This window comes from Lycium ferocissimum, chromosome 9 (assembly GCF_029784015.1).
Source record: "Lycium ferocissimum isolate CSIRO_LF1 chromosome 9, AGI_CSIRO_Lferr_CH_V1, whole genome shotgun sequence".
NCBI lineage: Eukaryota > Viridiplantae > Streptophyta > Magnoliopsida > Solanales > Solanaceae > Lycium > Lycium ferocissimum.
This window is the reverse complement of record NC_081350.1, coordinates 55,240,334-55,267,629: the sequence shown is the minus strand read 5'-3', so window position 1 is coordinate 55,267,629 and position 27,296 is coordinate 55,240,334.

Sequence of the window (27,296 nt, the reverse complement as noted above, 5' to 3'; positions counted from 1 at the left end):
AAATAGACAAATGACATGTACTAGTATAAATTCACATGCGAATCCAAGATTTCAAACATAATGAGCTCAACCTTTGAAGCTCTTAACATTGAATTCATTCAGTTGAATCGATTGTTCAAAAAGTACATCTGTCTCTGTAAAAATCAACCTTGTTAGCTGCTCACCGATAAACCCAAAGGAACATCCGGTCTAACTTTTGGTGGAATTGTGAAGGAGAATCTCCTGCTAGAATTGTGTTTTCCTACTATATAAATATATGTCACATTAAACTACATTTTGACCAAAAAGTAGAAACAAACCATATGATGCTATGGTATTGACATGATAGTTATTGTTCAAGAAATTCTTTTTGTTTCCGGTGAAATTGGGTTCAGTCAGAAAACCAGTTAGAGATTTTTTTTCATAGGGTCTAAAGACAATTGGGATGTATCCAATCTCGTGAACTCTTTTTATAAGCCCAATCCGGAGTGATGGTGATCGTGGTGGATGAAAGAATAAGCAATTGAGATAATGCAAACTGATTTTAGAAGTTAAAAGATAAGAAAGTAACGATTCCGGGTCTATTGCTTGTTGAGAGAAAAATGATTACAAGGGTTTCAAAAGGAGAAGAATATGCCTTATGTTTACCCGGAAAACGATTCAATTGAATTTGGGTTCGTGGTCAAGGACACATGGGTCAAAATGACCAGTAAATTAATACAGTATGCAAATAAATTAGACTAAAATGAAGTACGACGAAGCAAGGTTAGAAGTGGCTTGAGCCTCAGTTGAATGCGGTACTAGTTCCTCCGGCCAAACTTGTGACAGATGACTTAGCAAAATGGAAAAAAGCTTTAAAGTGGAGCAATTGTATATTGGAATTAAGTATTCTCTTGAATTTCGTGTCTTTACACTGGGAATGACAATCAGTATTTATACTAAGAGTTAGGGGCACATATTCCATATATTATAACTCTGCCCATAATGAGCATTAATTGAGTAATAATAATAAGCAATAAAGATGACCATTAAGCCTAATACAACTAGAAGATAACGTTCACCCTGATCCGTAACGGCCACCCATTGAGCTCTCCTCCGAAGCTATTCCAATAGATTCCTGGACCAAGCGGTACCTCCAGTACAATGAAATTCCTTCTGGTGACACTAAGTGTTGACTCATCCTTGACTTATCCTTTAAGCCACGTGACTTACCGGTATTGGTCCAACTGTGTTGTACAAATATAGCCCAATACAGATAGTCCCCCCACTTTTCGAAATTCGAACAGTCATTATTGGAAAGTGGAAGAGGTTTGAACCTGGATTGATTACACTAGAAATGATGATGTCCAATCACCTCAATCGACGCGTCAATCACCTAAAACGTCACTATTCACGAAAGTCGACGCCGATTGACACTTCATGATGACGGTCGACTCTTTGTTTTTAGGGAAACTCCCAGATCTTCTTCCTATATAAACTCCAATCCCTTTTCAATATTCACTTTATTCGAGTGAATTATTTTCTTCCTTTTACGCATCGACCTTTCCTTATAGAAGCCACAAATTTTTCCCTAAGGAAAACTCAACCAACTCCTATCATGGCACTAGCATTGAACAGTCCTACGTATTCACTTCCTCGTCCTCTTGTTCCTCTGAAAACTCCCTTTCCCAGAGGTAAGGGAAAGCATCCAAGGCTTCTACCACCATGGAAATTGATCTAGGGTACCTCACAACAGAGATACTGCTATTAGACTGTACATATCTAGGAGATTTACGGATTGACACCCGACATGAATTAGTAGGCGAGATCAGATCACTGATAACCAATGAAGATCTCACTCACGTATTTCAGGACTACAATTGGGGACCCGAAGTTATATCCCCCCTAGTTGGCACAAAAGGAAGGATGAAAACCACGTTGAGGGATACTTCACGGTCCATACTTATCCTTTCACTATCGGATTCTCGCTACCAGTTTCTCATTTGATCGAGACCTTCTCCCGAAGGTATCAGGTCTGCCTAGGCAAACTTACCCCCCAACTATGGAAGACTGTTTACTGCATACAGAACTTTGTGGACCGCGCCGGACTTGCCTTTACCATCGACCACTTGATACTACTTTACCCCTCCTCTGTTCTGAGGCGAAATGGTCCACTTGTTTCTCCGAGGCTCCCGTGGGTTGATAACCAGTGCCGAGGACTACTTCGATCGGGGCTAGTGTGATTGATTTGTTATAATTCGAATAGATCTTCTCCACCGTGCTTCCTCGGAGCCCTTTCCAGAAACATTGAAACATACTCGTAAGTTCGAATTCGCTCTTCTTTCCTTACCCGTACTTTTTATAGGCGTCGATACATAATTTTCTTCTGTTTTAAAGCCACCCATGGAATGTTCAATTGGGTGATGGACCTAATGTACGCTATTTTGGGGTTAACTAGGACTTGGAAAAACCTCACTGCCAAATGGTGGAGGGGAAAGAACCATGGTAAGACAATGGATTCCACGCCACCAATCTCTCGCGTGTGCCTCTCCTCCTTTTCTTACGAACTTCTTTTAATCTTGTACAGGCATCCCTACAAGGAGATCGTCTGCTCGAAAAATCCCTCCAGTGAAACCGCTTTTTCCAACATCATGACTGCCACCACCCAAAACTCAAGCGATCGAAAGAGCAGAGCACGTAGCCCTTCAGAACCTACTGGGACTTTGACCGAAGGGATAAGTTCCTGATTGAGGACTCGACGTTGCTTTCTTGAAGCATGAAAAGAAGTGCTGGCCAGCCGCGGTGTGGTAAATGTTGACGAAGAGGATGAGAACTCCCTGCCCCCGGAAGAGCGGAGCCTTTTGAACTTGATCGGGAGCAAGCAAGTCCCAATCAACTGGAAACGCACCTCAACAACAGTGATCCCAAGGATAGCTCTGCTCAGCCCAGGTCCCTTAGCGAGAACTTGAGAACAATATTGGCACAACTTGCGGAACAAATCCTCTATAGCCATACTACCGCCACACTGCCATAGCTGAAGCGGGGAAGATGCCAGCAAAGAACTTAATGGTTACAAAGAGCCGATAACTCCACCCTGAGGTAGAGATGCTTCAGATAAAGTACCGTAAGTCAGATTCCTTAAAGTATTCCCAGTGACTTAGCTATAACGAAGTGAAGCAGAAACTAGACGAGAGAGAGCGGGCTCTTCCGGCCAAGGACTCTGACTATCAAAACCTTCACGTAAGGGTTCATCACTTGGAGAATGATTTGAAAAATTCCCGGGAATAGCTGAAGTGCTCTGAGGCATCCCGAGTGTGATGGACGAGACTGCAGCAATGCCAAGTTGCCGAACGGCAGAAAGCTAGCTTGGTTCGTAACCTGGCCCTTTTGAAGTCTCGCAAGGATGCCTTTCAAGAAGCTTTGGACAATAAACTGGATCTCTTCAAAGCCTTGTTGGATGCTAATGTGGACTTTGTGGTCACCGAATCTGCAATGGCGAACATCTGACCATCTGAGAACAGTAGCTCCGACAGATAGGAGTCAGAGACCCTTCCCCCCGACAGGCACGATCTGCCCACCCCTTAACCTTATGAATTATCAATTTCTCAAGTTTGTGTGCCCATGTTTAATCTTTCTCTTTTTATTTCAGATAAACACTTTTAGTTTGGATTGCTCTTTTATGAAGTCAGGCCTACCGGCTTACTTCTTTTTCTCTTTCCCTTCGGGTGCTATTAGCCCGTAGAGAATTATAATGCAATGCATTTATCTTTACGACTTGTTTTTTAGCTCCTTCATTTTTCAATTCCCTGGCTTAAACTTCGTAATCCTTGTTTCGAAGGACGAAGTGACCGATCTTGAGATTCTAAAGTCTCGGAGTTCTGGACCGAATGGCTTTAACCCTGCAATCTCGAAAATACTAGTTGTTTGGTTCCTTTTTTTTTTTTTGACCTAAACTGTCAATTCCCTACAAGTCTTTTAAGAACTGACTCCAGTCATCATGCCGGACAAATTTTTGTTCGGTTGCTATTATGTCTAAACTTTAACCTTCTTTCCTTTTTCCTTTAAAATTTCAAAATATGTTTTATTAATAAGAGAGGGCCCTTATTTCTCAGTGCTTTAGAAAAGGACGTCTCCAATTCGTTTTGGCACAAGTGCTCAGCATGACATAAATTGCATCCGTTTAATGTACTTGCTTTCCATGGCAAAGATTTTTCAAAAGAAGGAAAATTTTATTGATTCCCTTAATTTTTCCTTGAGTTACAATACATAAGAGTGGTTTCCATCTAGTGTGGTCATTCCTATTACATGTTTATTTCTGGCTGGCCAGTCCCCGGTTACAATTATAGTCTTTAGCATTCTGACTTTTTTCTTTTTGGCATTTTGCTGATGGCCAAGCCTTAATGCATACATATAGCCCCCCAGTGTTTGGGAGCAAAGAATGAGGTTCCAAGCACTAGTAAATGCCTTCGGGAAAACTTTTGAACAACCAAATGGTGTTGCCTCATTAAAAATCTTGCCGGAAAAAACTAATTGGGACAAAAACCGGACGAAGAAAAAAAGAGTGCAACACCACCGGCAACGGTCTCCCCGGTCAGACATAATACCTTTTAAAGTAGCTAACGTTCCAATTGCTTGGGACCTTGTTTCCGTCGCTAACTTCTAACTGATACGACCCTTTGCCTGTAATGTCGGTTACCTTGTAGAGACCTTCCTAATTTGGCCCGAGCTTACCGGCATTAGCATTTCGGGTATTGTGCGTCACCTTTTGAAGTACCAACTCCCCGACTTTAAAGTGGCGGAGGTTGGCTCAATAGTTGTAGCAAAGTTCCATCCCATTTGCTTTTGGGCGATCATCCGAATATACACGCCAAATCTATATGTTCTTCTAGTAAATTCAATTGCACCAGCATTGCCTTCGTGCTGGGTTGCTCTTGTGCCCCATCATACCTTGGACTGGGAATACTTACTTCTACCGGAATCAATGCCTCTGCCCAATATACTAAGGTGAACAGACTCTCACCAGTGTTGGATTTCGCTGTTGTTCTATATGCCCAAAACACCTCCTGGAGTTTTGACGGCCAAGCTCTTTTGCCGTCCTCCAACTTCTTCTTCAAATTTTGGGTGATAGTCTTGTTTGTTGATTTCACATGACCATTCCCACCGGGGTGATACAGAGTTGAGGTTATGCGTTTGATGTTCAAATCCTCGAGAAACTTTGTAACCTTGGACCCAAGGAATTGTGGACCATTATCACAAGTTATCTCTTTTGGGATGTCGAACTAACAGATTATGTGCCACCAAATGAAGTCGATCACCTCCTTTTCTCGGACCTTCTTTTTACAAAACGCACCTTGCTAGGTCTTGGTGGTAGCGATCCAACTATGTCTATGCCCCACTTCATGAATGGCCATGGGAAAATCACCGAACGCAGCTTCTCGCCTGGTTGATCTAGCATTTGGGCATACCGGTGACATTTGTCGAACTTGTAGACAAACGCCTTCGCATCCTCCTTCATTCTAGGCCAGTAATACCCGGCACGGAGCAAGTTCTTACTGAGTGATTCTGCGGCCCTAATGACTGCCGTAAGTGCTTTCATGGACCTCTCACATTGCATAGTCAAACTCTTTAGGCCCTATACATCCGATATGATCCTACTTAGCACACTTCATTTCAAGACGTACATTCAAGGACGAGATATGAGACTTCAAGCTCTACAAGCTACATGGAAGATGAGAAAGTCGTTTGAGGCCTTTGGAGGCTCCTACAAGCCACGCAAGATGGCTTATGATGTGTGGAAGGTGGCTTAGGAGTTGATTGAAGAAGAAGCTACTAGAAAGGGGACCAAAATCGCAAAATGGCCAAACATGCAAACAGGGACATTTCTACAAATTGGCTACACTTGCAAACTTGGACAAGATCGGGAGTTGGCTATTTGTGCAAAGAAGGTTATGCTTGCAAGAAGGCCATGCATGCAAGGTTGATTATAGGTCCATCTATGCAAAGAGGGACGTGTTTGGCCATTGAAGGTCAATCCTTGAATTGAAGACTACACTAAGAAGATTAGCCAAACAAGGCCCTTACTTCATTAAGGGTAGCATTGTAATTGCCTAGTAGTCTTCTTTACTTAGCTTGTATATATAGCTTGTCTTTCATTTCATTACTTAGATTATGTTGAATGATGAATTGAGAAACTCCTTTGGAGATAGATTGTTTAGCTTAGTAGCTTTAGGGTTAGTTATTATAATGTTGGATTCCATTGTTGGTCTTTGAACCTTTAATTCCATTGATTTCATGAAGAGTTTTTCATTTGTGGATTCATTTGAATCACTCTTTCCTTTGATTTCAAATAGTATAGGTTATTTTAGGATTGAATTAGATTGGGAGGTGTTGGATTTAATATATCCAAGGTTGCCCATAAATTCACCCTAATTGTGTCTTGCTTTTATCCTCCTTTCTCATCCCTTTTTCTTCGTATCTTTTAATTCAGCGTTTTGGGTTGATTTGGTTTCATCCCAAATCGATTCGTATCAACATCTCACCATTGGACCAAAGAAATATCTCCGGTGGAGCAAACCGTCAACAACACAATAGCGAGCTGCCTTAGCTCATAGGGCCCGTGACGCTTTCAAATCCTCTAGTAACTTCTCGTTATTGAGATAGTCCTGGAATTTATTCCGCCAATCCCAAACTAGGCTTGTAGAATTGACTCCATCATTACCTGTTTGGTCCAATGTCGAGTGTAGTAATTGGATCATTAATTCAAAACTCGAGCCAGATGACTCTGCTGAAAAGCTCAGTCGGCGAGTGCATCAGCTTCCACATGCTCTTCTCTAGGCAGGTGCACCACAGTCCATTCTTGAAACCGGGCAAGCAACTTTAGCGCCTTCTCCAAGTACCGCAGCATGTGCTCCTCTTTGGCCTCGAACACTCCGTGTACTTGATTTACAACCAACAGGGAGTCACACTTTGCTTCTATGACTTCTGCACCTAGTCCCCCGGCTATCTCTTGACCTGCAATCAAAGCTTTGTACTCTGCTTCATTATTAATCAAGGGCACGCTATTAATGGCTTGCCTCAAGATTTCTCCCATAGGGGTGTAGAAGACCACACCCAACCCCGTTACCTTTACGTTGGATGCTCCATCAGTATAGAGCATCCACACTCCGGGTGTAGCCCCCGGTACTAAGAAGGCTTCCTTTCCGGCATGGGGAGCTACACCCGGATTGAAATTGGCCACAAAGTTCGCGAGGAATTGAGATTTGATTGCAGTACGGGGCTTATATCCAATATCAAATTCACTTAACATAACCGCCCACTTCGCCAACCGCCTGACAATTAGGACTTATGTAGCACATTTCTCAAAGGGAACGTGGTCACTACAGCAATTGGGTGGCATTGGAAATACGGAGCTTTCGCGAAGCCATTACTAAAGCGAAGGCCGCCTCTTTCCAAGAGAGGGTACCACGTTTCAGCCCCATATATAACTCGACTTACATAATAGACAGGAAATTGCGTACCTTGCTCTTCTCGTACCAGGCTAGCATCTACCGCTACCTCGGAGAAGGCTAGATAAAATAACAAAAGCTTACTGTCTTTTGGCTTTGACATAAGCAGAAGATAAAATAGGTATGCCTTGAGATCTCGAAGCGCCTGCTGACACTCCGGTATCCACTTGAAGTCGTTCTTCTTTTTTAGCAAAGAGAAGAACTTATGGCACTTCTATAAAGACCGAGATATAAACCTGCTGAGTGCGGCTATGCGGCCGATTAACCGTTCAGACTGCCTTCACATCTTCTAACGTATTTGGGATGTTTTCTATATCTTTTATCTTCTCCTGGTTTATTTTTATCCCTCTTTGAAAGACAAGGAAACCCAGGAACTTCCCGGATCCGACTCTGAATGCACATATCTCTAGATTCAGCTTCATGTTATACTGCTACAGGACCTTGAACGTTTCCTGCAAATGACTTTGATCGTCCTCAGTATGGCGACTCTTAACTAGTATATCAACGATATATACTTCCATAGTTTTGCCTATTTGTTGCTCAAACATTTTGTTTACGAGCCTCTGGTAAGTGGCTCCATCATTCTTCAACCCAAAGGGCATTACATTGTAACAAATAAGTTCCGAAATTAGTGATGAATGAAGTTTTCTCTTGGTCCTTAGCGTGCATCCTTATTTGGTTATACCCGGAGTAAGCATCGATAAAACTCATTACTTCATGATCGGCTAAGGCATTAATCATTTGATCGATGCTCGGAAGCGAAAATGAATCCTTCGAACACACTTTGTTAAGGTCTTTAAAATCTATACACATTCTAAATTTGTTGCCTTTTTTTGGTACTACGACTACATTTACCAACCAGTCCAGATATTGTACTTCCCAGATACATCCTATGTTTAACAAACGAGATACCTCTTCTTTGACAAACATGTTTCGGACTTTAGCAATGGGCTGCTTCTTCTGGCGCACCGATGGAAAACTGAGGTCGAGCCCGAGCTTGTGTGTTGCCACGTCTGAGGGTATACCTGGCGAGCATGTTAGCCACTCCCTCCCGGAGGTGTCTGCAATAAGTGGTTTTGTGCCTGGGGTCCCATGAAACTCACACCAAACCATCTGATCTCGAGTACTGAGATGTGACCGCAATGGTCTAGGAGGGCGTGATGCTAGTTGGGACTTCAGTACAAACACCATTTGAGCTTCACTGATCGTGAAGTTGTAATCTGCGAGCTTAGGATAGTCTTTCCCTTTCAGAGTGGTCCCGAATGGATTATTCTTAGGCTGCAGGCCGCGACAGTTCTTCCTAGGGTTGTCCTTCTTGTTCACACAAGGTGTTTCCAATAATCGATAGCCTGACCCGCCTCTGGTCATTTTCGGACGTGGGTATGGTTGGAAATATTGCTTTGACGAATTTCGATCTGGTCCGAAGCCTTTGTCCGTCTTGGTATGGGGATTTACCGAGGAATCCCTTAGTAAGTCATTCTCGACTCGGATCGTCGACTCATATCTGTTGTGCGCGTCCTCCCAGGTAGTTGCCTAGAGTTACAAAAGGTTCTTTTTGAGCTTTTGGGAAGTATCCGAACTTAAAGGGTTTAATCCCTTGGTGAAAACTTCAGCTGCACACCCATCTAGTACAACAGGTGTTACGGTTCGCATTTCACGGGCGGGGTTAATGCTTGGAAAGATACCCTAAACTTGTTGGTGCTCTTTCAGACTTTGTTTTAAAAAAATCTACACCTAATTTTTAGGAAATTTAGAAAACCAGTGGTGAAGGTTTTATTCAAACGCCATGACAAAACCTTCGTAATCCAAAGTTCTATGTAAGGGTTCTATTGATCCCCTACTGAAGGTGTTAGGCACCCTATTATTAAGGATCCGTACTATACGGTTGACCTTTGAATTCCAATGTATGAGTATTTGCATGAACTGTTTATTTAGTGTTTATTTCCGTATTTACAAAATCTGTCATTTATTGCATATCATTTAGTTTATTTATTTTTGGCAATAAATTGTAAATATTACCATACCAGCAAATTGGATACACCTAAAGAGCACCTCACCTCTCACTTCCCATTGCTAGGAATAGAGTAGGTAGGCCTTAGCACTAGTTACATATGCTATCAATAAAAACAGTACACTTTCTAGCTATTCTATAATCTCTAAGCATGTCTACTCTTTCCCTAACTGTAGCCTTTAACTGTAGGATTGTAAATTTTGTATTTACACTTTGTCCTTTGAATATCATCCCATTCCTAGCCTGCCATGTATGGTATAGGACAGCCCTATACCCAGCAGTCACTACTTCCTTCTTGAACTTGCTCCAATGCCTTTGATTTATCCTCTGCAAGAATATTTGAACGTTTCCCAGAGATATTGTGGTCCCCGCCCAACTTGCTATATCCGCCATACCTATTTGATCCATCCACACTCCACAAACAAATGTGCAAAAGATCCTCGAGCCCGTGTATTCCACATAACACGCATAAGTCATCTTCATAGTCTATGCCCAACTTAATCAGTCTAGCTCTAGTAAGTAGCCTCTGTTTCTGGGCTAGCCACTTTAAGACTCTATGCTTAGGTACTAACACTTTACTCCATATCAAAACAGCCTCATCTAGTTTAGGTCTGTCCCCTAGAAATGCTATATACCCTTTAGTCATGGAGTATTGCCTAATTCTAGTATGGCAATACCTGCCATTGAGATACCAGTTCCTCATGCCTTGTTTAATCTTGTGCAATTGTTTCCAGTCACATTTAGCCCCGAGGTGGAACATAGTTCCAAAATCGTCCTCACCCTTCGTATAGACACCATGGACCCACCTAACCCATAATTTCTCTTTCTATTCACGTATAACCGCATCAATTTTCCAACGTCGCTATATTCCAAATTCTACAATTTTTAATATTAAGTCCCCTTCCTTCTTAGAACAAAGATTTGTAATGCCAAGACACCAGGGAAATCTTCCTATTCCCCTCATTAGTACCCCATAAGAAATCCCTACACTGCTTATCAACCATTTTCAGCACACTCTGGGGAAGTATGAACACTGATCCCTAGAAATTCTGCAATGAAAATAATACAGAGTTGATAATTTGGATTCTACCTGCATAAGAGAGATGCCTGGTAGAGGAGGCTCTTATCTTCTCTGTTATCTTGATACTTAGTTGGTGACACTCTATCTTTCTCCACTTCTTGTGTGAAAGTGGCAAGCCAAGATATTTTATAGGAAAGGTACCTTTTGTAAAACCAGTAATTCTCAACAATTCCTCCTTAATATGATCCTCTACACCTGCTATAAACATGCTTGATTTTTCATTATTTGTAATCAAGCCGGTGGTCCTTGAGAAGCACTAGATGGCCTCCATAACTTGAGTTACTGAGGCTTCACTCCCTTTTCAAAAAATCATTAAATCATCTGCAAAGGTTAAATGAGTTAACTTTTGCACTTTGCACATTGGGTGGAATCGAAAATCAGGCACCTGAGTCATCCTTGTCGTTATCCTTGAGAAATACTCCATGACTAAGACAAATAGCAAGGGGGAAATTAGATCCCCTTGCCGAAGCCCTCTTCTACCTTGGAAGAAACCACATCCTTCACCATTGACCTTTACAGAGAACCAAGTTGTTGTTACACATTCCATTATCAGTTGTGTAAATTTGTGTGGAAAGATAAATCCTTCTAGCATTTCCCTAACAAAATCCCATTGTACCATGTCATATGCCTTCTTGAGATCAATTTTCATCATACATCTAGGTGTTGTTTTCCTATTATAGTGCCTCAACAAGTCATAGCAAACCAGTACATTCTGTACCAGTGATCTTCCTTTCACAAAGGCTGCTTGGTGGGGACTTACTATAGTGGGCAACACTTTATTCAGTCTACTGCATAAGAGCTTGGAAATACACTTGTACAGGACATTACAGCATGCAATCAGCCGATATTGACTTGGACTCACTGATTTTCTACCTTTGGAATGATAGAAATCATAGTTGCATTCAGTTGTTTATGAAGTTTACCATTTCTAAAAAATTCTGAAATGGCATTGCAACATCATTTATTTTTTAAAAGAATTGAATATATCCCCTTTATATACAGGATATTTATGTTCGGATTTATAATGTCCGGATACAAATAATTTCCTTTTATGTATAAGAATAGTGTATTTTATTTGTAAAGGCACCAAAAATCATTTTATGTTGAGAAAACAAGTATAATTTTGTTCATGCTTAATCGCATACTCGGCTCGGGTCAGTCCGTTTAACACGTTTAGAACACCTTGTTATAAAACTTTGTGTTTACGAACATTCATTTCTTTAAACTGATTTGTCTTATGAAAGCAACTCATTTGATTATCAATAATTTAGAAAGGTATTATATAAAAGATTTTGGGCTTTTAAATCCTAAAATGTGACTTAGTTTTGAAAAGGGTGTTTTTGATTTTGGGCTTGACTCCAACTTATGTTTTCTGATCTCTTTTCTTTTTCTGAAAGAAAGTCCAACTAACAATTATCTCTAATATTTCTCTGGGCTTGGCCCAAAATCGTTTGATTTAGTTTTAGTTTAATCCCAAAAAGCTATGAACTTGCATTTTTCGATTAAAAGCTTGATCTGATTTTAAGGGGAAAAAAGTAACGCCTTTGTCTTTGAAATCCTTTTTGTCCTTCCCAAGTGGTTTTTGCTAATTATCCATTTTTTCTATTTCCAGAAAATCACTACATTTAAGCTCGGTTTTCTTTGAAAAAAACTGTTTTAGGGACTTAAGGTCAACTAAACGGCGTAGGCACCGTTGTCCTAAGATGGCTAATTCCAACCATAATATTCCAACACATGTATGTGAGTTTTTATAGGTACCAAATACAACAAAATTATACGTAAAAGAAAGCATAAATAGATAAAAAGGAGAGGGAAGGCTAGGGGCATACCAAGCCCCTAGTTTGCCATTTTCACCCATGGCTGGGCCTTCTATGCGTTTAATATATATTAGCTTCCATTCAACTTCTCGAACTCGATTGATTGCGATAGAATTGCCTGTTGGGCCTCGGCCTTATAGGTTGGCTCGACTCAGCCCGAATGGTCTTGCAGTGGGGAGAGAAAGATAAGAAGAAACTGGCAAGTTTTGATTTATTGAACTTATCAAGTCTATGTATATACATAGATATATTACACACACATATATATAAGAGACAGGAGCATGTACACAGTTTTAAATCATTGGGCTTAACAACCCAACCCTGTTAGTTTAATGAGAAAATCTGTAAGATCATATGGCATCTATGTAGTAAACATGTGCCTCCATAGACTTATAGACGTGTCGTGGTGCCTTTTATGTGGAGGAAAGGTATTATGAACCAAGGTATGCCTGGTTCCCCTTGATCCTCTCCCAAGGCACTCTTTAAAAGGCTTCTCTATGCCATGTGGTTTAGTCTACTCATAAATCCTATTGACCGTACGAAATCCTGCCATTAAAATCATTTCTTAACCAGGTACTCAAATAGGTTCAGGTACACACATGCTCAAGTAGACAGAACCATTTAGATAGAGATTTGAGCCATTTTTCATTACTAAGGCCTAATCAGGCTCATATAGAGTCATATAATGGGTCAAACTGTCATTAATAGGTTTCTTAAGTCACCTTTTGTTTTACATAAGCATCATAAGCTGGTCTGAGTACTAACAGGTCATGTCATGATGGAAACCATACTTAACTAAATCACAGAGGTGCAGATAAGCTAACATAGCCAAGCAAATGCATTTTGAACACACAGACGAGTCATCAGAATTCCGTGACCTTAACCATGCAACAGTTACACATGTTGAACAGTTCCAGTTCTAGTTCTCATCTAATGAAATCAGGTCCTCCAGGAAAGACGCAGAGACAGTTCGTATGCACAACTGATTTAAATAGACTTAGATGGACTAGTTTTAGCTTTGATATTAATCCTTAAAATCTTTAATCCAAGTAGACCTTTTTTAAAATTCCCAGTGTTGCTAGGTTCTCAGAGACAAGGGACTTGATCAACATTAAAACAAATTCCTTAAATGTCATGTGTAGATGAAACAATTAAAACAGGAAACTTTCACTTATAAACAAATCATACAGTGAACTTTACCTCTAAATATAACTTCTTATAATGATAAATAGTATATACATAAGATCCAGATAGACTTAAGCTACTCGTCTTTCCCTTTCTTTAGTATTCTAGTGCTTTAAGAAACCAATTTAAGCATAGGCAAGACTAAACTAATGCATACACACACCCTATGTGAGTCTTAGTCATGAATTAAGCCTAAATAGCTATTAGAGGGTCCTTATAACTTATTACACTATCCAAATAAAACATTTGACTCATTTTCAGTAATCAATAATCAAACACATACTTGAAGTCTTTCTCACTTTCCAGTTTTAATCAATGCCTACAATCCTCAAGCTAATGTGTATCACCTAGTTCAGTCAACTAATCACTAAGGTACACTTGAGTAAGTCAGTAGGTTTATTTGAACCCAAACACCAAGTATTATTGATACAAATCGATTTGGGGAAAACACCAAATCAATCACAAAAACGCGGAATTAAAGATAACAAGAAATTGGGGATGAGAATTGAAGAAAGGGGATGAGAAATAGAGGATAAAAGCAAGACCCCTGAATAATGAACCTATGAGCAAACCTAAGTATATGAAACCTAGACCCTCTCAATTTGATTCAATTCAAAGAACCTATGCTATTTGAAATCAAGGCAAGGGAAATTCAATTGAACTCCACAAATGAACAACCCTTCATGAAATCAATGGAAAAATGGTTCAAGACCAACAATCGAATCCACCATTAACTAAGCTAACCCTAAACAAACTATCACTCTTTAGAGTATTCAATACATAATTCATCAAATCTAAGTAAATGATATATCTAAGTCTAGTATTTATACTCCTAGACTAAAGAAGACAAAGTTATTACAAAAATGCCATTAATGAGGCAAGGGCCTTGTTTGGCTAGTTGGATGTTGGCTTGAAACTTGAAAAGACTGCCTTGCACATATAGCCATCATCCAACACCAATTGTGACCATTTGCATTTATGCCCCTTATTTTGCACGTCTAGCCACATTTGCATTTTTATCCTTTTGCACTTCTAGCCACTTTTGAGTTCTAGGCCTCCTTTCTAGTAGCTTCTTCTCCGAGCCTCGCCCAAGCTACCTTCTACACGTCGTAAGCCATCTTGTGTGTCTCATAGGAGCCTCTAAAGGCCTTCCATGCCATCCTTGTCATCCACACCGCTTGTAGAGTGTGAAGTTCCATGCCTTGGCCTTGGGTGGATATCTTGAAGTGAAGTGTGTCAAGTAGGATCATATCAATTATAACCAAGTTCAGTGATATAAATGAACAACCATTAATTGTCTCCATTATTAAGGGTTGCATACAAACTAAACAGAACTGGATCAAGTCACAAGATGCATTGATGATTAACCACAACCACACGCACATTAAAGACACCCTAAAGCTAATTTGGCATTCTTAAGAAAGAACCTTCAACAAAGCATAACTCATATTAAGGATATTCCAACTAGATAGGCCCTTATCAACAACCAGACTAGGCATAAAACTACAAGATAACCTTTGAAAGTGGGATTATGCATTCTTCATTACTAATCTACCCTCACCAGTGTTATTAAGGCTCAGGGATCATGCATCAGGCATGCTAAATATCTAAATGATTATACAGTAATCAAAACACCATTTAAAGACTAATCAAGTCCACGTACTTAAATATTATGCTAACTAATATTTTGACACAAGACACATATTTAACAGGATCATAATATCTGTACTAATACTAAATCAGCAACTAATTCAACATTTCGACTAAAACCTAGACTAAGCACAAAATTAAAGGTAAAGCAATAAAATGATTTAAAAAAATTACCTCTTTTATGCGCAGCCGTGAGCAAGAATAGACTTGAAGCCTTTGTGCTTCCAAATCTCCAACTCAAACCACACAAAAAGAAAAGAAAAAACACGAATATTTTAGAACTAAGGAAAACTCGAACACTCGAAAAAGGCTAAGTCTTTAAAATTTTACTGTAAGCCTAAATTTCGAGTTTAAATACTCAAATTAAGGCTCTGAGGATAGGAAAACTTGTCAAATAGTGAGGGTTGGAGTTCTATTTATAGAAACCAAAAAATCTTTCAAAAAAGTAAAGCACCAATGTGGTACAAGGTGATTTTTCATATGCAAACATTCATATTTTGAAATTAACGGCTAAGATTTATGAAAAATCAACCGTATATGGTCGGATCTGACCCATCTTGTGTCCATCCGAGCTAAACATTAAGGAACCAATAGAAACTCGAACGTACAAGCTCAAAATAACAACAAAGATACGTAAAAATCGAATTGCTTAACTAAACAATTGAAAAGAAGGTAAAAAGGAAGAGATTAGCACTGCGTTTGGAGTGAACTTGGATGAAATAGCGTGGAAACATTAATTGTTTCACCGTAATGGTTATGTAATTATTGCCATTCTGAATCTTCTGTAAATTCGCCATTTTAGGTACGGAGAGAGAAGAAATAACGAAAGCGGCGCCTAGGGTTTCTTAGGCTGAAGAGAGAGAATAGCGTAAAGGTACGTTTGGGGTGTTTGCTATGAAAAAATGAAATAGAAAAGGGTATTCCCCCTTAACTGAAGGGATCTGGGGCGGGTCAGTCCAATTTTAAAGAGACGAGTAGGGACCTTGTATACTATGTATATTCAGATATATATCGGGTGCATGTACGTATATAAAGGGCAAAATGGGTAAAACAAAAGATGGGCAAAATTAAAACGTTAATTGTCGACCATAATACTTTGATTATAATCAATTTGTGTCACGACCCAACCTACCACGACTGGCACCCACGCTAACTCCTAGTGGGCGAACCAATACGCCTAACCATCTACTCATTCAAAGTCCATTTTTATTTAGCCAATTCATAACAAGATAAAAGCAAGATTAATCAAAGGTAGTCATGCTATAAACAACAACGTAAATGCGGAAGTCCTAACTATTACAACACTAAAATCAGAAAGTCACCATATAAGGACTCCAATCCAAAACATGTCTAAGGAATGTATCTTTGCCTGAAATAAATGAACATCAATGTCTGGAATGGAAATAGACATTAGATAAAGAAGATCTTCGGGCGGCCTGGCATGGATAAAGCTCACCCTCAATACTCAAGAAATGGCCTCAACGTTAAATGTAAGGTTGGGTAGCAGTCTCTGGATCACAATCTGCACTCAAAAGAATGCAGCAAGGTAGTATCAGTATAAACAATATGTACCGGTAGATATTATAGGCCGACTATGATTAGTATCATGCATGAATCACAAAATCAATAAAATAGACAGACCAGTCAACAACACATAATCGGATAACCAACACCAAGTCAATCAATGATATTATCAACCAAAGATATTAACAATCAAGTCAATGGAAACAAGAAATGGAATAAACCTCCCAACAACATTCTCACTTACTCAGCCACTGATCACTCATGACATACATGCTATCTGTATCTTTGCCCAATAGCCATGACCTGCAGGGGACCCATGGTGTACATGTACCACTCGTTCCGGAATGAACCTCGGACCACGAGCTCACAGCTAGGCCACATCCTCACCCCCTCTGTCAAATGTGCCTTTTGATATCTAGGCCACATCCTCAACCCCGGTCAAATGTGCCTTTTCATATAAATATATTTATTATCACATCACTTTCAATGATCGACCATCAAGTAGTATCTCAATTTCATCAAGAAAATCATATTAGCTTCTCACCACAATTGTCATCAAAATATAGATAACAACACATTGAAAAATGACGTTAAGCCCATATTATCACTCAATCAATAGCACATAGGAATTCCAACCACCCATTATGCCCGAAAACTAGACATGCTTTCTCCTATCAATCTCATAACACATACAATCAACTAATCAAAGTCTAACTCAAGTAGACCATAACCTACCTCAACTGAAGAGCTGGAAAAATGTGAATCTCTGTCCTCGTCGACCGCTGCATCGGTCATTATGTCACTGTAGCGGTCTCGCTATATCTAATCCATCTTCTTGCTCATGGAGTAATATTGTTACCTCACGACCTGTATCGCCTCTGTGCTAGTCTCGTCTGTAGGAATGTCGTCCTCGGTGGTACCACGATCTTGCTCTCTTCCTGTTGTTACATCTTGAGGATGCAAACCATCCAATGGTACTTGGAGGGGCACGCCGTTCGGAGCCAGCGAAACGTTGCCCGAATAGTTTCCAGTATTCATGTTGTCGTTTGCTCTTGTCATACCGAAAATGGATACTTAGGAAAACACAAAACTCGAGAAAAGTTAATAAGACAAATGACGGTCACAATGACAACAACAATTGTCCTGGCCCCACGGTGGGCGCCGAACTGTTTACTCGAAAAATGATTTAGTTGAATTTGTGTTTGTGATCAAGGACACGTGGGTCAAAATGACCAGCAAATTAATACAATATGCAAATAAATTTGACAAAAATGAAGCATAGCAAAGCAAGGTTAGAACTAGCCTGAACCTCTGTTGAACCTGGTATTAGTTCCTCCAGCCAAAATTGTGACAGATAACTTAGCAAAATGAAAAAGAGCTTTAAAGTGGAGCAATTGTATATTGGAATTAAATATTCTCATGAATTTCGTGTCTTTACAATGCGAATGACAATCCCTATTTATACTAAGAGCTAGGGGCACATATTCCATCTATTATGCCCCTGCCCATAATGAGCATTAACTGAGTAATAATAATAAGCAATAAAGAGGATCATTAAGCCTAATAAAACCAGAAGATAACATTTACCCCGATCCATAATGGCCTCCCGTTGAGCTCAAACAGCTTCCCGGACTAAGCAGTATCTCCGATACAATGAAATTCCTTCCAGTGACACTAAGTGCTGACTTATCCTTGACTTATCCTTTAAGCCACGTGGCTTACTGGTATTGGTGCAGCTATGTTGTATGAACTTAGCCCAATACACCTTCCTTCTACCCTAAGCTAAGTTTATATAAGCCAAACCTTAACTTTTCAAACCCAATAGTAGCTGAATTGACGTGCACTCAAGCCCCAACGTGCACTCAAGCTGCGTCACACTGATCGAGACCTGTTGACATAAAATGAGTTAGTGGGAGTGGAGGCTAGTTGGACGGACCTCCTGAATCAGTAGAGTATCCGACCTTGCAAATCAACCACGGGTTCCCTTTAACCCCATACAGATAGTCCCTAACTTTCTAGGCCTTTTATAATATGAACCCGGGAAGTCGAAGAGTCTGTCCCCTCTTTTTTTCAAATTCTACACGGAAAACTAACGAAACATGACAACGCTTCGCACCATTAGACATGTTGTCAGGGCTGCTTGAATGCACTCATTCACCCATTCGGTGGCATCTCTTTAGAGGCAACGATTGGCAGTTACAGGAGCTGACACGCCCCTTCACGAACCGAGGCTAATAATTACGATTTTCTTTATTTAATTTTTCCACTTTCCCATTATATCTCTACCATTTGTTTTCACCTTTTTCTATTTTACTATCTTCCTTCTAAAAAAATCCTTAAATTAAAGAACTATGTCTTCCTCATCATCCTCTTCCCATCGTTTAGCCCTCACCGCCATAAAGGAGCATTTGGACGGGATTTTCGACACCACCTACGGCCAAGAGACTGACAATACTTCCTTGTCGACACTCTAGAGATTGATTTGGGATCTACCACTGCTAATATCATCCCCCCGATTGTGAATTTCTCGAACGACTTCTACTCTAGCCAACAACTGGGGTCAGTCGTGCAGATCTGCTCTTTGATATCCGACGCTTCCATCTACCAGGTCCGACGTAACTATCAGTGGGCTCCAGAGGTTAAAATTTTGACGGCCCCTGAGAATACCAGCATCTCCCATCATGTGGCAGGTATGTCGATAATCTACACCTACCCTTTCACAATCAGTTTCTACCCGCACGAACTGATCGAGGCATTTTATAGCTATTATCGAGTCTGTATTGCGCAATTGGGGCCCCAAGTTTGGAGGATAGTTTTGTGTATCCAATATTTAGTAGATCTACCCAGACTTCCTTTTACTCTGAACCATTAGCACCATCTGTATTTCCCCCGCATGTTCCGGGGAGGAATGATCTATTTGGTCTCTCAGCTGAATACGATTTCGATCGCGGTTTGTATGATCGATTCCTGATGATCCGTACTGATCTCCTGCACCTTTCTTTCCCAAAACCATTTTCAGAGCGCTGGAACCCTTCCCGTATGTGTTTTGTCTTGATAATTACTCCACACCTTTCTGTTTTGACAAGTACTGCTCTTAAATGTTATCCAATTCTTTTATAGCGGCCCTGGTAGAACAAGACTACATGCCCGACCTCTTCAGATGGGTGACAATTATTTTACACGCGTCCCCCGGGGTCGAGAGGACCTGGAGGAGCATCTCTGCCAACCGCTAGAAGGGCAAGAACCATGGTATGCTAAGAAGAAATGTTATCTCCTTTCTGCCTCCGCTTAGTCATCCTATATTATGACAAGTTTTTCTTTTTCTGGCCTTACTATCTGGGGATCATTATCTCGGAGAGCTCCTTCTCGAGAGGAAGCCCGGACAAATATTACGCTGGTTGCAGTCGCTGCCTCTGGTTCTCGCAAACGTAGGCCCTCTGGTGATCCAGGTGCTTCCAATTTTAAGGGGGATAGGTTCCTGGGTGAGGCCACGCCGTACACTTGTCCAATACTGGCAAGAGGCTATGCAAGGGGTGATCAACTTAGACTAGGGAGAAACTGGCAAGGAGACTGAAGAGGGTATGAGGGAAACGCTCATTCTTTGTCGAGGAGGCCATCCAGAGAACATCACATCCAGACATGCTGAGAGTGCATCCGGTGACCAGGATGTCGGTGCCTCGATCACCCCCATACCTACTGACAAGATCTGTCTACATTTAGAGGCGTCCTTTTCTCACCTAGCCAAATTGTTCCTTCAGGTGCGTCTTTGTTATTTACATACGAGGTTCGTACTGGCTTTCTTCAGAGTGTATACGTTATTCTCCTTTTTCCTGAACAGGGTCATCAGGTACTGCTTCTGCCCTTGAGTTGGTCAAGAGGATACCCTCCACTGTATCCGAAGAATTAAAGAGGTTGAAAGCTGAGAACTTGTGCCTGCGGGCCAACATGTCCGGGTTTGCGTCTCGACAGTCCGCCCTCTTATCCAGTGGCAGGAGGCTAAGAAGTCTTTGTCTGATTGGGAGAGCATTATTCAAAGTCTCACGGCCACTCATCAGAAACTCCAAAGGAAGACGGCTCAAGCCGAAATGGAAGGGGCAGTTGCTCAAGGACCGGTCCAAGCACTGGAGGCTTCTCAGGCTCGTGTTAATCGGCTACGACTTCGTCTGGCTGCTAAAAAAATTGCTGCCAACATCATTATGGATTTCTTGTTTTGAAGACCCGGGAAGATACTTTTGCAGAGGTTCATGAGGGCAGTATTACAGAGATCCCTTCGGCCCTGGTGGACCCCGAAGCAGCCCTGGAGGACCTCTGTGAAGAGACACCCTCTTCTTCAGATGTCTCTGCCAACTCTTCGGACGGTGAAGATGTCCCTCCCCCTGCTTAGGATATACTTATGCTTATGGCTTGTAGGCCATTGTGCCTTTATTGGATGTTACGGCCTGCATGCCGATTTGACTATGTTATATTATTTTTACTGTATATTGGGTCCTGTGTGCCCTCTTTGAATGTTTTTGTTTGGGCTTTTGAGCTCATCTATCTTTTATGCTCTCGATGAATGAAGACCATTTGTTTGTTTATCGATCTTATATTTGCTCTAACTCTTTCACATGCATTTTTCTTGCACCAATCGTGGTCATAAATGACTTGTTCACTTTTCTATTTTAATTTCTAACACTTAACCATCGAGGCGTGACCGCTATGCTCGTCTACCAGAACTATGTTCATATTTGGGAGTTGATGTTTAAGCTAAGAAATGTTGACCGGTGCATGCTTTTTTATTTTTGCGTTTAGTGTTTGAGTTCAACATTCTTAACTCAATCCAAGAATGTCACTTCTGAAAACACTTGTTGCGATCGGGAATTAATCATCCGATTTGCAATAAATGAGGGCTCTTTGATTTCGGTGTTGATGAGGAGGAGGTCTCAACCTCATTTAATGGCACAAAGGTTCATGGAACAAGCACGCTCTAAGGCTCTAAGGCCATGTCGTGTGTTCAAAGCGGTTTTGCGGGACTGTAAGGCTTTCGAGTTCGGTTTTGCCCTAAACTTTTTTTAAGATGCCTTTGATGACGATAATTGAGAAACAAGTGTGGATATTTATTCCATTCTTTTATTCGAGGTGAGCTGGCCACCCTATTGGATACATAAGCCTTTTTCAGGGCTTTTACAAAATTTCAGCAAGACAGACAAAGGAAAGAGGATAGAGCATATCTGCTACACGCCGGCAGCCCAAGCCCATATGTATGTGTCTTCAAGAAAGTCTAGGCTTGGAAGTTTTGATCGTTTGTCATCCAGTGCTCCCATATCTCCCCTCGGTACTTGAATGCTCGGTATCGAGGGTTCGAGTACTGAGACCCGGTATCTGACCAGCTTCCTAAGGATCCCCTCATCGGCTAAGTACGATACGCTTTTGGATTATTGCCTTATTAAAAACCTTGCTAGTAAAACCTATTTGGGACTAAACCTCAGTCAAGGAAAAGAGTGTGGCCCATATCCTTGGCTCGATCAAGGCGTGTTCTTCTAGGGGTATCCCCTATCAAGGAGAAGAAGCAAGTTAATGCAAAACCAATATCGGAAAACATACCTAGTATCTCCTTCAGAGATAAAATCTTTTAAGGTGGCTAACATTCCAGTTGCTCTTAAATTCCTTCCCGTGCTCATCCCTTGATTCTGTAGGATCCCTTGACTGCGATCCCCACTATTTGGTACGGGCCTTCCCAGTTAGGCCCTAACCTACTAGCGTTGACATCCCACGTTGTGAGTATGACTTTTCGAAGAAAGTAATCCCCAATTTTGAAGTTTCTCAAGTTCATCTTTCTATTTAAGTCCCTTTAGACCCTCTGTTTTTGTGCCACAATCTGTACGAGTGCCATTTCCCTGCGCTCCTCTAACAAGTCCAGATTGATCGCCATCGCTCCCCCGTTGGATTCCTCCGTGGTTCGGGTATACCTGATGCTGGTTTCTCCAATTTGTACGGGGGTCAGGGTTTCCGCCTCGTATACCAAGGAATATTGGTTTTAGTTGTGGTCCTATATACCCATAGTACTCCGAGCAGTTTCTCTGACCATCTCCCTTTGGCATCTGCCAATTTCTTTTTGATGTTTTGAACCAGTATTTTGTTGGTAGACTCTGCTTGCCCATTCGCGCAAGGGTGGTACGGGGAGGAGGCTATTCACTCTATCTTTAACCCTTCCAAGAACTTAATAATCTTTGGCCCCATGAATTAAGGGCCATTGTCACATGTGATTTCCTTCGGTATCCCAAACCTGCATATGATATGATCCCAAATGAAATCTATTACCTCTTTTTCTCGAATCTTCTTATACGCCTTTGCTTCCACCCATTTCAAAAAATAATCTGTCACTACCAGCAAGAACCTGACGTTCCCTACAACCCCCGACATTGGTCCCACGATATCCATTCCTAATTTCAAGAAAGGCCACGGGGTCGTTACTGAGTGGAGCAACTCTGCTGGCGTATGTATCATAGGAGAGTGTCGTTGACATTTGTCACATTTTTTAACCAAAGCCTTGGCGTCTTCATCCATCCGCGACCAATAGTATCCAGCTCTTACTATCTTTCGGACCAGTGATTCGTGCCCGGAATGATTCCCACTACTTCCTTTGTGTATTTCCCTCATCACATATTCTACTTCAGTCGGTCCCAGACATTTGGCCAGCGGACCGAGGTACGACCTACAGTATAACTCCCCTTTATCCATGAAATACTGTGCGGCTTTGACTCTTATTGCTAGTGCAGCTTTGGCATATTCAAGAAGAGTCCCATTCTGTAGGAAATTCATGATGTCGTTCTGCCAGTCCCATGTCAGGCTAGTAGTGTTCACCTCGTGCAAACCCGGGTCTAGGACAGAGTGCAGCAGATGGACCATGGAATTCGACCCTGCCTCCGTTGCTTCGGCCGAAGATCCCAAATTTGCTAAGGCATCGGCTTGTGCGTTCATTTCTCAAGGAATCTGAGTAGCTTTCTACCATCGGAAGCGAGACCGTAGCATTACGACTTTGTTCAAATACTCCCGCATCCGCTCATCTTTGGCCTCGTAATTTCCAAGGTTTTGGTTTATGATTAGCTAAGAGTCACTTTTCAGTTCCACATTTTCATCCCTCGAGCCAATTCTTATCCTGCAATTGCGACCTCCTACTCAGCCTTGTTGTTAGTCACAAGTAAACATTTAATGGCTTAGCTGACCGTGGTCCCCGAAGGAGCAGTCAAGACAATTCCCAACCCCATTCCCTTTGTGTTCACAGCCCAATATGTATACAGCACCTCCCGGAAGCAATCTCGGATTCTCAGATTCCTTCCTATTGAACGTAGGGAATCATGCCTGAATTGTACTCAACCACAAATTTCGACAAGGCTTATGACTTGATAGCAGTCCGGGGTCAATACGAGATAGCATACGCACACACTTCAATCAACCAACTTGCTAACCTTCCAGAAAGTTTGGGCCTGTATAAGATATTCCTCAAAGGAAAAATCGATACCACGCAGATCGGATGGCGCTGGAAGTATGGCCTTAGCTTTCGGGTTGTGACCACCAAGGCCAGGGCTAGCTTTTTGAGGTATGGGTAACATAGCTTGGCCTCAGATAAAGCCTTGCTGGTATAATAAATAGGGGATTGCGTACCTTTTTCTTCGCGGACGAGCATAACACTTAACGCGATTTCTGAAACAGCCAAATAGATCAGCAGGGGTTCTCTTTCCTCCAGCCTTGCCAGCAGTGGTGGATTTGATAAGTATTTTTTCAAATCTCTCAAGGCCCATTGACAATGCGAGGTCCATTCGAAATCCTTCTTCTTTTTTAGCACACTGAAGAACTACCGGCAGCATTCGGAGGACCTCGAAATGAACCTCCTGTCACAACCCAAATCGATGAGCCGCGACGAGTGCCTGATCTCTAGTGACCAAACACCTCGATACTCGTATCTAAATAACATTAAATAACAAGGGCCCATAAATAGCTCAAACCAAACTTATACTGACTCATGAAAGGGTGTCATCATGAACTCTGCCTAATCTGTACATATATAAGATGGAAAGAACGATGCAAGCCGATTAGGCCGCTACATATGCTGTACAACAAAATAAGAGCCGTCAAGGCTACATAACATCTCAACTATGTACAACTATCTACAGACCTCTAATGGAGTACAAGCTGTAGAAAGGACGGGACAGGGCTCCCGTCATACCTATTTATGCATATGCATCCCAAAATAACATGCCAAAATAGACCGCAGCTCCGGATCGAGTGGAGCGCACCGACTACGACGAGAGGGAGTCTGCGAGCTAGATAGTCTCTCTGTCTGCACAGACACCGCGAGCATTAACGCGCCCCCCCCTCCCCGCCGAGAAATAGGGGAGTCAGTACGAATAATGTACTGAGTATGTAAGGCATACAAGTAATATAAACATAAGAATCATGAATTGAATCTGGACTCAAAAACCAACTGACTGTCTGAATGCATCTGTATCACTTAGTATCTGAAAGTATTTGCATAAACCTGTATACTGACTATGCCTTTGTGGGCGCATAACATACATGCTCTCAATGATAATCATGCCCATGTATATATATAAGTCATAGTGCTAAGGAACGTTCAGCCGATCCATTATTTCATATTCTATCGGCCTCTCTGCGGCCATCATCATCATCATCATATACATTGCTGCCGAACGTGCAGCTCGATCCATTATATCATCATCATGGTGCACCAGCTGATCAGGTGGTAATGCGCATATAACGCCTATCTGATCACGGGTCAATATGCATATGAATATGCATGCAATGCATAAATGAAATAAATGTATAGAACTCTCGGAATAATATGATGTCACACTAACTCTGGTGGACAACTGCTGAGCTAACATTACTAATGCATGAATTTTCAAGACCCATGAACAGAAGGAACATAATAACAGGGGTACAGGATCATCAAAGACTGAAGTTTTCCTAATACTTCTAAGAGTAGAGTAGTATGAAAGCTCGTTTACTCGTTTGTTTGTTCATATCATAGGATCATGCCAAAAATAAAAGAAGGGACAGCCTTAACATACCTTTTCGGCCGCCTTAACTTTAACTACTTAACGCATGTCCTCCTAAGCTCATAAATCTATATTCAAGAAAATTTATACTATTGTTAGGCTTATCATCATATGCTTGTCTTAAGCCTTCAAATTAAATCCTTTTAGGATCTGCCAAAATTCAGGCAGCATCTCCCCTGTTTATATCCCTAGCCCGAAATCAAAATACCAACAACAAGCAACAATAACAACAACTCCAACATCAATAACATCATTATCAGTACCAATATACTTCATAAGACATCTCACACGATGTTTACACTATTTCTCAACCAACTAATCCACTACACCATGATTTAATAACTCTTTTTTTGTAAATAAACCTAAATCAATATCAATAAAGAGAGATCCATACCTTGTTCTTACTAGACCCGCAATATCCTCAATATCTACTTTGAATCCAAGCCAAAATCCTCCGCAAAATGATACTATAATCACAACTATATGCTATCTGAACTTAAATCCAGAGATTCCACTTAATTCGCGCTAAAATTTTATGGGTGCAAGGTGAAAAGAGATTTCAGAGAGTTTAGGGAGGTTTTGGGGTGTTGGATGAAGAATTAGGGGGTAACCCCCCTTTTTATAACGTTCTATGGTCTGCATGTACTGACCTAGAAATTGCTCAGCGCGTTCGCGACACCTTGGGGTACATTCGCGCTGAGTTATCCCTGGGTCCTCTGCGCGTTCGCACCACCTCCAGGCGTGTTCGCGCAAAGTTAATCCCTGCTCTGGCAGTCTGTCTTAAAATGCTCATAACGTTTGATTCCGATGTCGGATCGATACGCGATTTGTTGCGTTGGAACCTAGACTTCATGAACTTCATTTTAGGCTTTTACTTTACCTCAAAACTATTCATATGCTAAAAGATATTCTTTCCCAAAGTTAGACCAAGACCCATTTCAAACCTTGCCCAACTTTTCTCCAAAGCCAAAAAATTAATCTTCTTGATTCACTTGTTCTCCAATCCATCCATAACCTATTGCATAAGCTTAAACCCTTATAATCATAAGATAGACACATACAATCGCATATATCGTCGACAGTAACTCTAGTGTCTTCAATTAAAACAATTAACACCTAATGGACCTCAACGTCCAAAACTACGAGGTGTAACACCTCCCTAGCGAGGCCACTCTCCCGGTAAATTGATGTACTTTCCTGGCGCTGTCAAGGATGTCTGGTATCTGTTTGATGCCTCGTATTTGATCCGGGTTGGCCTTGATCCCCCTATGGGACATAATGAACCCCAAGAATTTGTCGTAGCCCACCCCGAAGACGCATTTTTCTGGGTTCAACTTCAGAAGTTGTTTGTTGTTCAAGAATTCTTGTTTAGGCAGTTCGTACCATCCATATATGGTGTTTTGATCTAAGATTTCAATTCTTCCGGATTTTTGAGTAGAATACGATTGTGAAGTGTATAAGAAAAAAAGGTTTGTATGGCTTAAACACGGAGATATCTATAAATCC